Source organism: Eriocheir sinensis, chromosome 11 (genome assembly GCF_024679095.1).
Source record: "Eriocheir sinensis breed Jianghai 21 chromosome 11, ASM2467909v1, whole genome shotgun sequence".
NCBI classification, from domain to species: Eukaryota; Metazoa; Arthropoda; class Malacostraca; order Decapoda; family Varunidae; genus Eriocheir; species Eriocheir sinensis.
This window is the reverse complement of record NC_066519.1, coordinates 15,283,858-15,298,343: the sequence shown is the minus strand read 5'-3', so window position 1 is coordinate 15,298,343 and position 14,486 is coordinate 15,283,858. Positions and strand designations below refer to the sequence as shown.

Genomic DNA, 14,486 nt, shown 5'->3' with positions numbered 1-14,486 from the left:
GGAGGAGGAAGGAGAAGAAAACAAAAAGATAAATAGGAGGAGGAGGAGAAGGAGGAGGTTTACTACAAGGAGGAGGAAGAAGAGGAGTCAGAGGAGGAGAAGAAGGAGGACGGTACACGATAAATAGGGATATCAGCTGGAGGAGGAGGAGGAAGAGGAGAAGGAAGAGGAGGAAGAAGAGGTGAAGGAGGTCGGGAGGGAAGGGATAAACTACAAGAAGGAGGAAGAAGAGGAGGAAGAGGAGGAGAAGAAGGAGGACAGTACAGGATAAATAGAGGTATCAGCTGGAGGAAGAGGAAGAGGAAGAAAAAGAGGTGCAGGAGGTCGGGAGGGAAGGGATAAACTACAAGCAGGACGAGGAGGAGGAAAAGGGACGAGGAGGAGGCAGAGGAGGAACTGGGTACACAAATTACACTGTGAGCAAGTTGGCGTTTCTCTCTCATCTCTCTCCGCGAGGGTTTAATGAAGATCTCAGGAGGGCTCTGTTGTAGGCGACCCCCTCTGGTGACGCCTACACGCACTAACCTTTGTACTATGTGTGTGTGTGTGTGTGTGTGTGTGTGTGTGTGTGTGTGTGTGTGTAATCCACCCTTATATTTGCTTTTGTCTTTAGAGGTACAAGCGAAACAGAGAGATAGTGAAGCATAGAGATGAATACACATAGACAGAGACACAGACAAACGATATAAAAAAAAGGACAGAAAGACAGACAGAAAAAAAGAAAGAAAAAAGAAGAAAAAAAAGTGAGGCATTAAAAGAATAGGAGAAAATATCGAAAGACGGAATAAAGAGTAAAGGAAAAAAGAAAGAAAGAGAGCAATAGAAAAGGAGAATAGAGACAGGAGAAGGGAATGTAATGTAATGTGTGTGTGTGTGTGTGTGTGTGTGTGTGTGTGTGTGTGTGTGTGTGTGTGTGTGTGTGTGATACATATATAAAAACGATGTCACAAGTTAATTACAAAACTGCCACACGAAAAAATATATATACAAAAAAAAAAAAAGTTTATAAATGCTCCAAATACCGATCGTTACCAAAACACACAAAAAAATGTTATGTATCAACTGACCCCAAAAACAAACAAACAAACAAACAAACATGACCAATCAAAGTGTAAGGAAATCCAACTTTGTCCAAAACAATGAGACAAAAAAAAAAGTCAGACAGCAGCCATTATGAGAGAGAGAGAGAGAGAGAGAGAGAGAGAGAAAATCAAAGTAGGGTTAGTTACAACAGGAAGCAGCGGAAACAACTGTGCAAAATTTCCAGCCATTCAAATCTCTCTCTCTCTCTCTCTCTCTCTCTCTCTCTCTCTCTCTCTCTCTCTCTCTCTCTCTCTCTCTCTCTGATTTTTCTCTTTTTTATATTAGCTTTCACCTTATTCCATACCTCTTCTGGTCTTTCATATCCTCTCTCTCTCTCTCTCTCTCTCTCTCTCTCTCTCTCTCTCCCCAATACTTTCATTAGGCGCCTGATACCCGGCTGCCCTGATAAGTGAGCGGGAATCCGATGATCAATAAACTGTTAGCGCGTGATAATGCTTCTTCAGGCGGGCTATAATTATACCAACGCCCCCGGGGAGGACGCTCGGCTCTTGGGGAATTAACAGTATTATGTTCCTAGTGCTAATTCTACTTTCAATATATAGTTCTGGGTGTGTGCTAACCTGCGCCTGGCTCCTGTGTTCAGCTCCGAGGCGAGGGATGATGCTTCACTCTTAGGGATTGGATGTTATTTCTTTCCTTCATTATGTTACTAGTGATAATTCTGCTTTCATTGTAAAGGTTAAATATGAGGTGTATGGTAAGGTGCGCCTGGCTCCTGTGCTCAGCTCCGAGGCGAGGAATGATGCTTCGCTCTTAGGGATTGGACGTTACTGTTTTCCTTCATTATGTTAGTAGTGCTAATTCTTCTCTCATTATAAAGGTTAAATATGAGGTGTATGCTAAGCTGCGCCTGGCCTCTGCGCTCACCTCCGTCACATTAGCCTCTGTGCACGTGTCTGATTACCCCGGGATACAAGAGCAGTGGGACATACGAGTTGCCACAGTTAACCTACTAGTGATAATTCTTCTCTCATTGTAAAGGTAAAATATGAGGTGTAGGCTAAGCTGCGCCTGGCCTCTGCGCTCATCTCCGTCACATTAGCCTCTGTGCACGTGTCTGATTACCCCGGGATACAAGAGCAGTGGGACATCCGAGTTGCCACAGTTTACCTTTCCTTGGCTTCCCCGGGTACCCATTTATCTGCCAGTCTGAATGGGTGGGTGGTGCGCTGAGTGCCGAGCCAGGCGTGCTACCCCCTACACCACAGAGGAGCTTCGTGGTGTGTTTTCTTTCTCACATAGCACAGTGATCGCTTGTTTTTCCTAATGTAATTTATCTTAAACTGAAATACGCAGTGATCAGTTCATCTTGCAGGGTTCGAGTAGTCTTTAGTTTCATTACGATTTTTTTTTTTTTTTTTTTTTTTTTTTGTACAGGAACGTTTTGCACAGGAAATGTTAAACGTTAAACTTTTATACTATGTTGTTATCTTTGCACCATATCGGCTTTCAATATGCTCTACGGCAATTCAAATTACATTTTTTTTACAACAAAGGAGACAGTTCAAGGGCACAAAAAAAGGAAACAAAAAAAAAAAAAAAAAAAAAAACGCTACTCGCTGCTCCTAAAAAATAATCCAAAAAAGTGGCCGAAAGAGACGTCAGTTTCGGGAGGAGAGGTGTCCTGATACCCTGCACTCCTATGTTTATTCTGCACTCTTATGTAAACATTTTCCTCTATTATTTTATGACCAACTTAATTAAGGATTATATTTCAACAACTACGCCCTTCCCTTTTTGTAATTACGCAATGATACAGCTGTTTGAAAATGTAAAGGAAAATATACACAAAACTTCTACCAATCAAGAGCTGAGTGAGTGAAGCCGTCAAGTATATTATGATGCTTGCTCTGGTTATTTTTACGAATAATTACTTTTGCCATTTAGTAATTAAAACCAATGATAATCACGCTTTTTATCTTCTCGGGAAACAGCTCCCCTACCGGCAGGCTTAATAGACACCTTCACGTGCGGGGCGGCAGTTTCTAATTTAACGAATGCACAGGAACACCCAAAAAACGAAACAGCAGCAATTAATGAAACGATGCCATTAACGTACAAAAAAGGAACAATTCTGGGAGTGTAAATAACATTTCCTTAATTAAAGCAACATTCAATATGCTCCAACACACGCCCATGTACACATTACCGCAGACAAAGAGACGCACACACGCGAGCCGGCAAGCACACACACACACACACACACACACACACGCGCGTCGAAGTGCTTCCAGAGATCGCCAGTAACAACGTAACATACAAAGAGGAATGCAACACTTACTCGATTGGTCTTCTTTCTTCTTCTCCTCCTCGACTTCGCTTTCGTTCCTGTATTCACTTTCGCCTTCAAGAGAACATCATACTTCGCCGCTTCTCCGAACTGTAAAAACAAACAAACAAATAAATAAATAAATAGATATACACTCATAATTTTAAGTAAATGATAAATGGCACTTAATGTATTTTGTGTTCATATTTTTACACAACAACAAAGGATGATTAAAAGAGATTACAGAAAAATTCTACATTGAAAAGAGGAGAAATGATTACCAGAATATCAGTAATAGTGTATGTAATAGCAGTAAGTGTTGTAGCAGTAGTAGTAGTAGTAGTAGTGGTAGTAGTGGTAGTCGAAGTAGTAGTAGTAGTAGTGATAGTAGTAGTAAAAAATGATGATAGCAGTTGTAGGAGTGGTAGTAGTAGCAGTAGTAATAGTAGTAGTAGTAGTAGTAGTAGTAGTAGTAGTAGTGGTGGTGGTGGGGGTGTTGCTAGTTGTGGTGGGGGTGAAGTTACAAAAGTACCAATACCGCTGCAAAACTGGCGTAACAAACATAAAAATTAATATGAAAACAACACAAATTAAAAAAAATACACTCCCTAACTAATATCCACGAGGGGGGGTTCGAACCACACACACACACGCGGGCAACAAGCAGTAAGCCGACCATGAACCATTCCGCCAACACCACAATACACTGCCTTGCCCGCCGATCAGTCAAAGTGCGATGAAGGGCTGTTATGGTCCCCCCTGAAAGGTAATCTAGGGGCGCCATCACACCGCGTTTTCATTAACACTCTACGGGGCCTCGATGGCTAAACCTGCCAATAAACACATAAAAAAGATCACTGGCCCTTCAAATGACTGGACGCCGCCGTTTTGACCGAGCAGTGAACGTGATTTTGATTTTAACTCTTTATTTTCTCTCTCCTCCCCCCCCCATTTTTTTTTAGTGTTAAGTCTGTTGGTATTAGTGCAGCAAACTGTTATTATTATTATTATTATTATTATTATTATTATTATTACTGCAAGCACTGTAATGATGATAATGATGATGATACTACTACTACTACTACTAATGATAATAATAATGATAATAGTAATAATGAGATGAAGAATGAATAGAGAAAGATGGAAAAGCCGGAGAAAAAAAAAGTTAAAGGTACAAACATGAAGAAACAGGAGGATGAAAAAGAAGAAAAGATTAAGAATGAAGAAAAAGGAGAACAGGAACAAGAAGAAAATAAAGAAAATAAAACGATGACGAAAACGATAAAGAAAGAAAAAAAAGTCGAACAGAACCACCACCACCACCAACAACAACAACAATAACAACAACAAAATCACAACAAAGCACCCCCAACAACATCAACATTGGCCATAACATCACTCCAACCAAACACATCAACGTCCAACTCACCCCCCTTAATGAAGACCCACATACATCCCCCCCCCCCCCCCACCCCCACCGTCATATCTTCCACCTGTCATATTAAGCTCCAGCAGGTGAGATGAATCAGTGCCCGTATTATTAATGTTTACCTTGCAGCATCCGGGACCCGAGGAATAGGAGAGAGAGAGAGAGAGAGAGAGAGAGAGAGAGAGAGAGAGAGAGAGAGAGAGAGAGAGAGAGAGAGAGAGAGAGAGAGAGAGAGAGAGAGAGAGAGAGAGAGAGTAGCCAGTCATCATCAAACATTGGGCGATAATTATAAGCTCTTGCGTAATGGATTTTGTGACTGAGGTGGCTGAGGGAATGATGTAATGTGGCGGTGGATGTGGTGGTGGTGATGTGGAAGAAGGTGGATAGGAAGAAGGAAGGAAGGAAGGAAAGAGGATAACAGGAAAAAGAATGAATAATAGACGAAAAAATAGGAAAGAAAAAGGAAAAAAAAATTACAGGTGGTGATGTGAGGAAGGAAGGAAGGAAGGACAGAGAATAACAGGAAAAAGAATGATTGATAGACGAAAAAATAAGAAAGAAAGGGAGAAAAAGAATGACTGGGGAGGAGAGGAGGAAGGAAGAAGGGAAGAAAGGAAGTTAGGTCGGAAGAGTTATAAAGGGAAAAAGAATAAGTGATGGAGTAAAGAATAATGAGAAATAGTGGGAAGTAAGATTGATAGATGAAGCAGCGAAGTGTGTTAGAAAGGGAGGAAGGAAGGAAGGAAGGAAGGAAGGAAGGAAGGAAGGAAGGAAGAATTCTAATGGGAGAAAGAATGAATGCTGGACGAAATAATGATAAGAGAGAAATGGAAGAAAGAACGATAGAAGAGCTGGTGAAGTGTGATAGAAAGATATGAACGAATAAACGCATGAATGGTGAATGAATGGATGAATGAATGAATGAAGGAATGAAGGATGAAATCTAAGGGGAGAGAGAATGAAAAATAGACGAAAGATGACGAGAAAAGGAACAGAAGAAAGAATTCTAAAGCGTAGTGGCAAATTATAATAGCAACAACAACAGTAACAACAGTAACAACAACAACAACAGCAACAACAACAACAGGAACGGGACCTCGGCTTCAGCACTAAGAGGATCAAGTGCTTAAAAATAAAAAGCTTAACAACGACAAGGAGACAAGGTGAGTGCTCTATAAAAAGCCATTAGGGAACAAGATAAGGGGACAATGTAATTAGGCCAGGATAGTGGGGGTTGCCGGTGGACAGAGATCACAGAGGGGGAAGCGTTAGCACACTGTTGCCACACCAAGAGAAGACTAACAACGACTGATATTTTTTTTACGGTTAAGGAAGCAACTCAAGGGCAAAAAAATATAACCCCCCCAAAACCCCATTCGACACTGCTCCAGACATATGAATATACAACGAGGTCAGGAGAGGTCAATTCCGGACAGGAGGAATTACATACGAGGGAAGGCTGCTCCAGGGTTAATCACTGAACGGGATGAAAGAGAGATGCTGGTAGACTCTTGCATAAGGGATTTGGACGGTATTGGGATGAGCTAGAGTAGAAAGTCGTGTGAATCGAGGTCGCGGGAGAAGGGGGAGGCACTGAAAACGACAGATACCCCTGGAAATAATTAAAATGGCATGTGGATGAGGAGAGGAAAGAGAGATAAAATGAAAAAAAAAAAATGAGAAAGGAGGAAAAAAGGAAGGAAGAATGAAGGAACACACATCGATACAGAACCTCAAAATAAGTATGACTTTACAAATTAATTACGTGTACAACATTTCAATATCTCGCCTTGGTTAAACACATCATACGAAAAGCAATACAGAATCAATTATATTTACGAGTTTCAACAAAATTCCTCGTAACTAAATTAGAAACACGGTCTTTCCTTGCAAACATGATGGAAGAGGAACAACAAAAAGAGGGTTACGGCCTATGAAACACTCAATAAACCTTGGAAAGGGCAAACATAAACAAAAAAACGACCATGAAAGAGACCATACACCTTTTTTAAACATGAAGCGGTCCAAGTTTACAATGGAGAGGAGAGGAGAGGAAGGAGGGAAGGATAAAAGAAAGACGAGAGTAGTATAAAAAAAAAGGAGGAGAAAGGAGGGAAGATAAAAGACAGACGAGAGGAGTATAGAAAAAGGGAGGATAAAGAAGTGAAAATAAAATGAAGACGAGAGTAATATAGTGAAGGAGAGGAGGCAGAATAGACACAGAAGACAGGAAGGAGGAGGAAAACAAAAGAAAAACGAGAATAGTATAGAGGAGGAGGCAGAATAGACAGAAGACAGGAAGAAGGAGGAAAACAAAAGATATACGAGAATAGTATAGAGGCAGAATAGACAGACAAAGAAGACAGGAAGGAGGAGGAAAACAAAAGAAAAACGAGAGTAATATAGACGAGGGGAGGAGACAGAATAACGAGACACAGAAAAGAGGAGGAAAGAGGGAAAATAAAAGGAATATGAGAGAAGAGTTAACAGGATAGACAGACATAGAAGAGAGGAGAAAGGAGGGAAACTAAAAAAAAAATACGTGTGTAGTTTAGAAAAGGAGAGGAGACAAAATAAACACACACACACAAAAAAAAAAATAGTGAGTACGTAATTATATTTTTTTAGCATGAAGGGAAAGTTTAGAAAAGAAAGGAAGGAAGGAAATAAAAGAAGGAACACACACACACACACACACACACACACACACACACACACACACACGAAAAAAAGTGAGTACGTAATTATATTTTTCTAGCATGAAGGAAAAGTTTAGAGTAGAAAGGAAGGAAGGAAGGAAAGAAAAATAGAACACTGACGTAATGAAAAGTGAGGAACAGTAAGTGGAAACAGAAAACAAAAATCGACTTCATGAAAAATTGTATGAAAAAAAAAAAACCGAAGTAGGAAGCCACCGGAATTTTCTGAGAGGAGGAGGAGTCGGAGGAGGAGGAAAAAAGGGAAAGAAAGTGGAGGGAGGAAACACGGGTGAGATACAAAGGAAGGAGAGAAGATGGTGGAGGAAAAAATGACAATGCAGAGGCGAGGAAAAGTGATGGAGAGAGGAGAGAGAGAGAGTAAAGGAGGTGGAGGAAAGAAAGGAAAGAGGCGGCGGGGAATTTCGGGGGATGAAAAGAAAACAGAGGGAGGTTGCAAGCAGGGGAGTATGAGGAAATAAAAGGAGAATGGGATGAGGAGAGGAAAGAATGGAAGAAGAAATGAAGAAATAAAAAAAAAACAGGGAAAAGAATACAAAAGGAGGTTGGAATAAGACACAGGAAAAAATGAGTGAATAAATGAAGGAAGGAATGGAAGAAGGAAATAACAAAAGAGGAAGGAATTAGTGAGTGAATGAAATAAAAAAATATACAAATGAAAAAAAAAATACAGACGAAGGAAAAATAAGAAAAAAATAGTGAATGAATGAAGGAAGGAACGAAAAAAAGGAAATAACAAAAGGAAATAATTAGTGGGTGAATGAAATTAAAAAAAAAGAAAAAAATATATATATACAACTAAAAGAACACACACAAAAAAAATAAAGACGAAAGAAAAGGAAGAGAAGAATATGAAGAAGAAAAAAACTAAATTAATAGCAAGAAAGAAGGCAACAGTGATAAAGAGGAAACAAGGGGAGGAAGAGAAGAAGAAGAAAGAAAAGGAAAAATGGCTTGTCTCCAATGTCGAAAATAGAAAGAAGGAAAGAAATTAATAAAGAGGAGGAACAAAGAATGAATGAAAGAAGAAAAGAACGAAGAGAGGAGAGAAGGGAAAAATGTCCTGCCTCCAATATCGTAAACAGAAAGAAGAAAATAAATTAATAAAGAAAGGAAACAAATTAAGAGTGAATTAATGAAAAAGGAAAAGAACGAGGAGAGGAGAGAAGGGAAAAATGTCCTGCCTCCAATATCGCAAATAAAAGGAAAGAAACAATTAATGAAGAAAGGAAGCACAGGATGAAGGAAAGTGGAAGAGATCGGAGAGAGGAAATCTTTTAAGAAGCTACTCAGGACAAAGGGAAGCGCGAGACTCAAAATTGACACTGACGACCGGAAAAGTGGCTACCAAGAAGAAGAAGAAGAAGAAGAAGAAGAAGAAGGAGAAGAAGAAGAGGAAAAGTGGCTCCCCTGAAGAAAAAGAAGAAGAACCAGGGGAAAAAATGATGATGATGATGATGATGAAAAGATGCTAAACGAATGGACAAAGATGAATGAAAAGATGGTGATGAAGAAGAGAAACAATGAGGGAGAAGAAAAAGAAGAAGAAAAATAATAATAATAATAATAATAATAATAATAAGAAGAAGAAGAAGAAGCAGATGAAAACTAAACAATTCTAAAGGTCTGTCGAAAGCACACGTCATCTTCATCTACTTTTCTTCCTCATGAATATCCTGAGTTGCTTCTTGCAGGTCAAAAATTGCATTATCTAAAGATCTTGACGGCGGGACTGTCCTCTCTGTATACAACACCTTCCTCCGTCACCTTCTGTCTCCTATCGGTATTAAGCTGAGGGTAATTTAATGGCCACAGCCGTAAGAAATGATCACGAGTGTTTAGCGTCGGCATAGAAAACTTGTCAATCACTAGTAAACACGGCATGACATTCGAGCCCTTCGTCTGTGCCTGGGGGATAAATAAGCGCATAGAACAATAACAAAAAGGACTCACCAGGGATAGACGTCACTTGAGGTAGAAAAATGGCAAACAGCGAGACAGGCGGAGGTGTGAAATAGACCGTGTCAAAGTATAATAGTGATCCAACGCTTAGTTACCGAGAAAATCCAGAAAATCGAGGTAACACAGCTGCTGAAATGCGTAGAAACTCAGGCCTCTAAGGTATAAGCTGTGCGTGACGTCAGATCCTGTCAGCAGACGAGTGTTCTGGCACCGCGCCGTTTGAATTATGGCTCCACCACTGGTTAATTAATCTGCTTTCTCCGTTATTATACTCATTGGTGAGGGTACATTAGCAGTTGTCGTAAGCAATAGCAATTATCACAAAGAAGAATGACCACTGAATTCCTCCTAAATACATCAAGGTGATAAAAAAAATAGGAGACGGAATTCGCCTTTTGGTTACCGGGCACAGACGTCATAATGAAGAGGGAGTGGAGGGGAGGAGCAGGGGACCGTTGAAGAGTCAGTTGCAGTTCGTATTCAAACGCCGTCAGGGTGCCAGTTCGTGCTGTGACTTTGCAGGTTGGCCCCGACTTTCATATTCATTATTCGGTGTTTTCTCCTCAATTATTCAGTTTTCTTCTTTTAATATCTGTATTTCATTCTTTATTATTCGGCGCTTGTGTGCTGTTGACCAAATACTCTGACCCGTGTGGATAATTAGTGTTTTGGACGTGAAGGAAGGACCGCCAGAGGAGGAATAGATGGAAGTCCTCGTCCTCCAGTAGCAATCCCCTCAAGGTAAGTGTTCATTCTGGCTTTTACTTTCTCTATAACTCTTCTAACGTTACTCTATGAAAGGGGGAAACACTGCCTAATTCATTTTATTTCTTCGCCACACATGCGGCCACGAGTATACACGTTTAGATATTCCTTGTTTTATGTCATCATGTATTCCTCCGCAGGTTATTTACATTTGAGTTTTGTTGTGGGGCTCCACAAGAGTTCATTTGGTAACAAGTAAGCCCCGTTCAAACCCAGCTGTGCCGACTCTGGGCCACGACAACTCCAGCGACTTTTAGGCCCCCTGAGCACTGTGCCGAATCAGAATCTGATGATCGCTTTCTTAGACCTCTTTCCGGACTAATGTGCGACCCTTTTCACATCAACATTTTCACACCTAAAACCTCATATACCCTTGAGTCGCCAAGGCTGGGTTAGTCATGACATGAGCAGTAAAATTGGTAAAGTTCGACATCAGTCCACAATGGTGAATCCGATCCGAATTGTCATTTTACTGCCAGGTGTTAGATGTTGTCAGGTCAGGCTCCTCTCTTATGGGCTCCGGCCGAATAGCTGCCCACCCCCTCTTTGCCGTAAATTTGACAGCTCGTCAACTTCACCTCAATGAATGGGATTAGTGGGGCCGTGTCGACTCCTGCAATCAATTCACCTTCCATGCGTGGCCCAGAGTCAACTGGCACCAGTGTGAACAGGGAGCTTTAAACTTTTTGGTCCTTAATGCAGCAAAATTAGAGTGACCAAGAAAGACGGGGCGATGCAGTAACTATCAGAGGTCCAAAGGTGTTTAGCGTGTCATCATGAACTACTGGAGTGGAGCAGATGATGATGATGATTGCAGGGGTAGTACCTTTGCAGCGGTGACTATGTTGTTTCATCACATCTCCGTTCAGTTCAGTTGTAGGTCTGGAGTATTGCTTTTGTATCGCCACCCCTGATGTGTTCTCGCTGTTCTGGGATATAGCCAGATACTGTTCACTGATAGCTATTATTATTTTCTCTTTCATTACCATTTTCTTATTTTCAGTTCTTAGTTTCTGAGTGCTTGTTCACTCCCATAATTAAGATGGCAGAGAGGGTCACTCTTGGATTACCATTATAACCAATAAAGTACCGCATAGTTTAGTGAATGAAAAGAAGCGAACGATGCTGAAATACCAGGTGTTGAGATAAGAGGTTCGTCGAATATTGCATATTAGTATTTGGAATAACGTGTATATATGAATGGCAGAATTCAGCGACGCAGTAGTGGGCTGATTAAATAGCTTCACGTTGATAAAAAGCTTCGTCGAGAGTTGTGTATTAATTTTCAACGCAAATTCATATGAATTCAAAGAGTGGCAGGATGCAGATCAAATACCTCGCTGGGCTGATCAGTTCCCCGTTCCGTGTTGAACGTATTGGTAACGATTCCAATCCCATACATCATAAGTGAGTTGATGGCGGGAGAGGGTCTAATACCACATGTTGAGCTGACGGATTGGTCGTGTGAATATGGACATTAACAATTATATAATAACTTAGAGGAAGCCATTCAAGTGAATCAAGAACGACTCAAAGGCATGAGCCAATGCAAGATGGCGCCACTATAAACACTGCCTGCGCCAGAACTGGCTAGCCGACCATCAGGCCCCACCTTGAAGAAGTCTTCAACACCATCAGCCTCACTACGGAAGATGCCTACCGCGCAACACCAGCACAACTCTAGAGGAAGCCGTCCAAGCGAATCAAGAACGAGTTCCGGGGGCAGTATATAGCCAATGCAAGATGGAAAAGCCACTATAAACACTGCCTGTGCTAACGGCTGGGCTTTATCCATCAGGCCCCACCTGAAGAAGTCTTGGGCCGACCATCAGGCCCCCACTCAGGAAGATGTTTGATTGGCGTACACAGGCAAACGACGTAGAAGCCGTCAAGCGAATCAGAACAGGTTCAGGGGGCAGCATGAGCCAATGCAGATGGCACCACTATAAACACTCGCCTGCTGCGCCAGGGCAGGCTGGGCCGACCATCGGAAGGCCCCTGGAAGAAGTCTTGGAATGAAGCCATGGGCCCCCTGGGAAGATACTTCAGCGCAAAAAAAAAAAAAAAAAACAGGAATCCAAAGATATATAAGTTCATTAAATACCGTATGTTCAACTGATCAATTCATGTGTTGATAGTAAGCCAGATCCCTTCGTAATTTGGATGGTATATCTTTTGCTTCATAAAAAAAAAAAAAAAAAAAAAAAAAAAAATAGCCCTATGGTAGTATACAATCTTGAGGCTATACTAATATCGAGAACTCAATAGTCGGGAAAAGCAGGATGGATATAGAAGGTGTGACCCTTTCATTTGAGGTAGCATATTCATCGTTTCCCTCATAAGGAAGAAGTCCTATGGTAGTAAACAATCTTTGGGTATATTGAGTACTTAAAGTTTGAAAAGCAGGTTGGATATATGAAAGTGCGGACCCTTTCACTGAGTTAGCATATAACAAATCCTGCCTTCATAATAATAAAAAACAGCCCCTAGTAAATAATCTTGAGTACTTGTAGTCGATGAAAGAAGGTTGCGTTGGTGGAGGTCAAGGTCAAGTTAGGGGCATATGCTACAGATAGATACGCGTGGCTGCGGTGCGCATATCCGTTCCATCGTCGCAGGGATGACATTTCACTTAAGTAACGCTGCTTCATACATATATAGATATTCAATAAGGTACAAAAAGCTACCCAAATAACACAGGACGTAGAATCATGCTCCATTAGTACTTCAAATATCAACGCCTGTACCTCGCATACAATACACCATAACTCAATTCAATGACGTGTAGAAAGCTGTAAAATACTACCGCGTGTTGACTTATTTGTGGCGTCTTGATGCGTGAGGAGGTGGTCAAGTTTGTCGGGCGGTGTCGCACTTCAGTATAAGAGTCTTGTTCACCAGCACATTACTCAGCGTCGGCAATAGAGACAGACGTGAAGGGCTGTCTCAAAGTGCTAAGGATCGCTGGCGGGTCGTTACTATGGCGGGCTCCAGGGTATGTAAAATATCTGCGAAATTATGTGGAGTGTAGGAATGATAGGTGTGTGTGTGTGTGTGTGTGTGTAATGTAAGTGACAGACGGTGAAATGGGATCTAAGCGTGGAGGAGATCCAAAAAGAGCGGAAGACGATGATAAAGGAAACATGTGAGTTGATGGAGGGCGAGCAAGACTTTTTTTACTCCTAATCTGTTCTACCTTTGATGAACGATCGATCACTTAATATGGATAACGAGAAGAACTGCATCAGGAGACCGATGACAAAGGCGATACTCCTGACCTTAAACTGAACTGAACTGAACTGAATCAGAATCCAGAAAGATCGCTAACAGATAGAGAAAGAAGGGGGGAGGAATAACCCATTACCCAAGGACACAGGGCTTAGTATAGAAAAGAGAAAAGAAAGAAGAAACAAGGAAAGAAAAAGTAAACCGAATTATAAAAGGAAAGAATAACATGTCTCCCAAATGAAGAACGATACGAAAGCCTGAACTGGTACATCTCTCAATACATCTGCAAATACTTGAGGAAAGGTCAGTACACCCAACCCAGTATAACAAATCCTGATGGAAAATGAATGAACTAAATCCACTGGTATCTTCGAGGAAGCTCTCGCATGACAAAACTATAAAAGCTAGTGTGCTAGAATGGTAGACAACAGAGAGAGAGAGAGAGAGAGAGAGAGAGAGAGAGAGAGAGAGAGAGAGAGAGAGAGAGAGAGAGAGAGAGAGAGAGGAAAGAGAGAGAGAGAGAGAGAGAAGAGACAAGCTAGCAAACGAGAAGAGAGAGAGAGAGAGAAGGAAAGATAAATAACTAGGAAAGGAAAATAGATATGAATGATCAAGGAAAATCTGGAGCGCAGGTGAACATATTAGAAGCTACACCTGCATTCAAGTGGGGCTCAGGGGATGACGGATGGCGTGCATCAGATGAAGGTAGACCACGCTGAGACCCCCCACAAATGCTAGAGAAAAGAAATACAATAAAGTTAAAAAATAATGCACAGGTGATCTTATTAACACCTGCATTCCTGTGGGGCCTCAGGGTGTGATGGATGGGCGATGTAAAGTCAGATGAAGATTGACCACAGAGACCCCAAAATAGATGGAAAAAACAAATAAAACAAACAAAAAGAATAGACTAAATATATTGTACCGGCGAATATTTTTCGGCGCGTGTGACTTCGAATACGATGAAGGGAAAGTGTCATATAAACGCAGATCGCACTGAACCCAAAAGAGA

The 14,486-nt window shown here is 41.2% G+C and overlaps 1 long non-coding RNA gene across 1 annotated transcript in view; it reads right to left on the bottom strand.

The window, feature by feature from the left end:
• LOC126996933 (uncharacterized) overlaps positions 1–14,486 on the bottom strand; it is a 152,894-nt gene that overhangs the window by 54,900 nt on the left and 83,508 nt on the right. Inside the window, exon 3 of the long non-coding RNA XR_007751758.1 lies at positions 3,386–3,484. This is a non-coding gene — a long non-coding RNA (uncharacterized LOC126996933). The remainder of the gene's footprint in view (positions 1–3,385; positions 3,485–14,486) is intronic.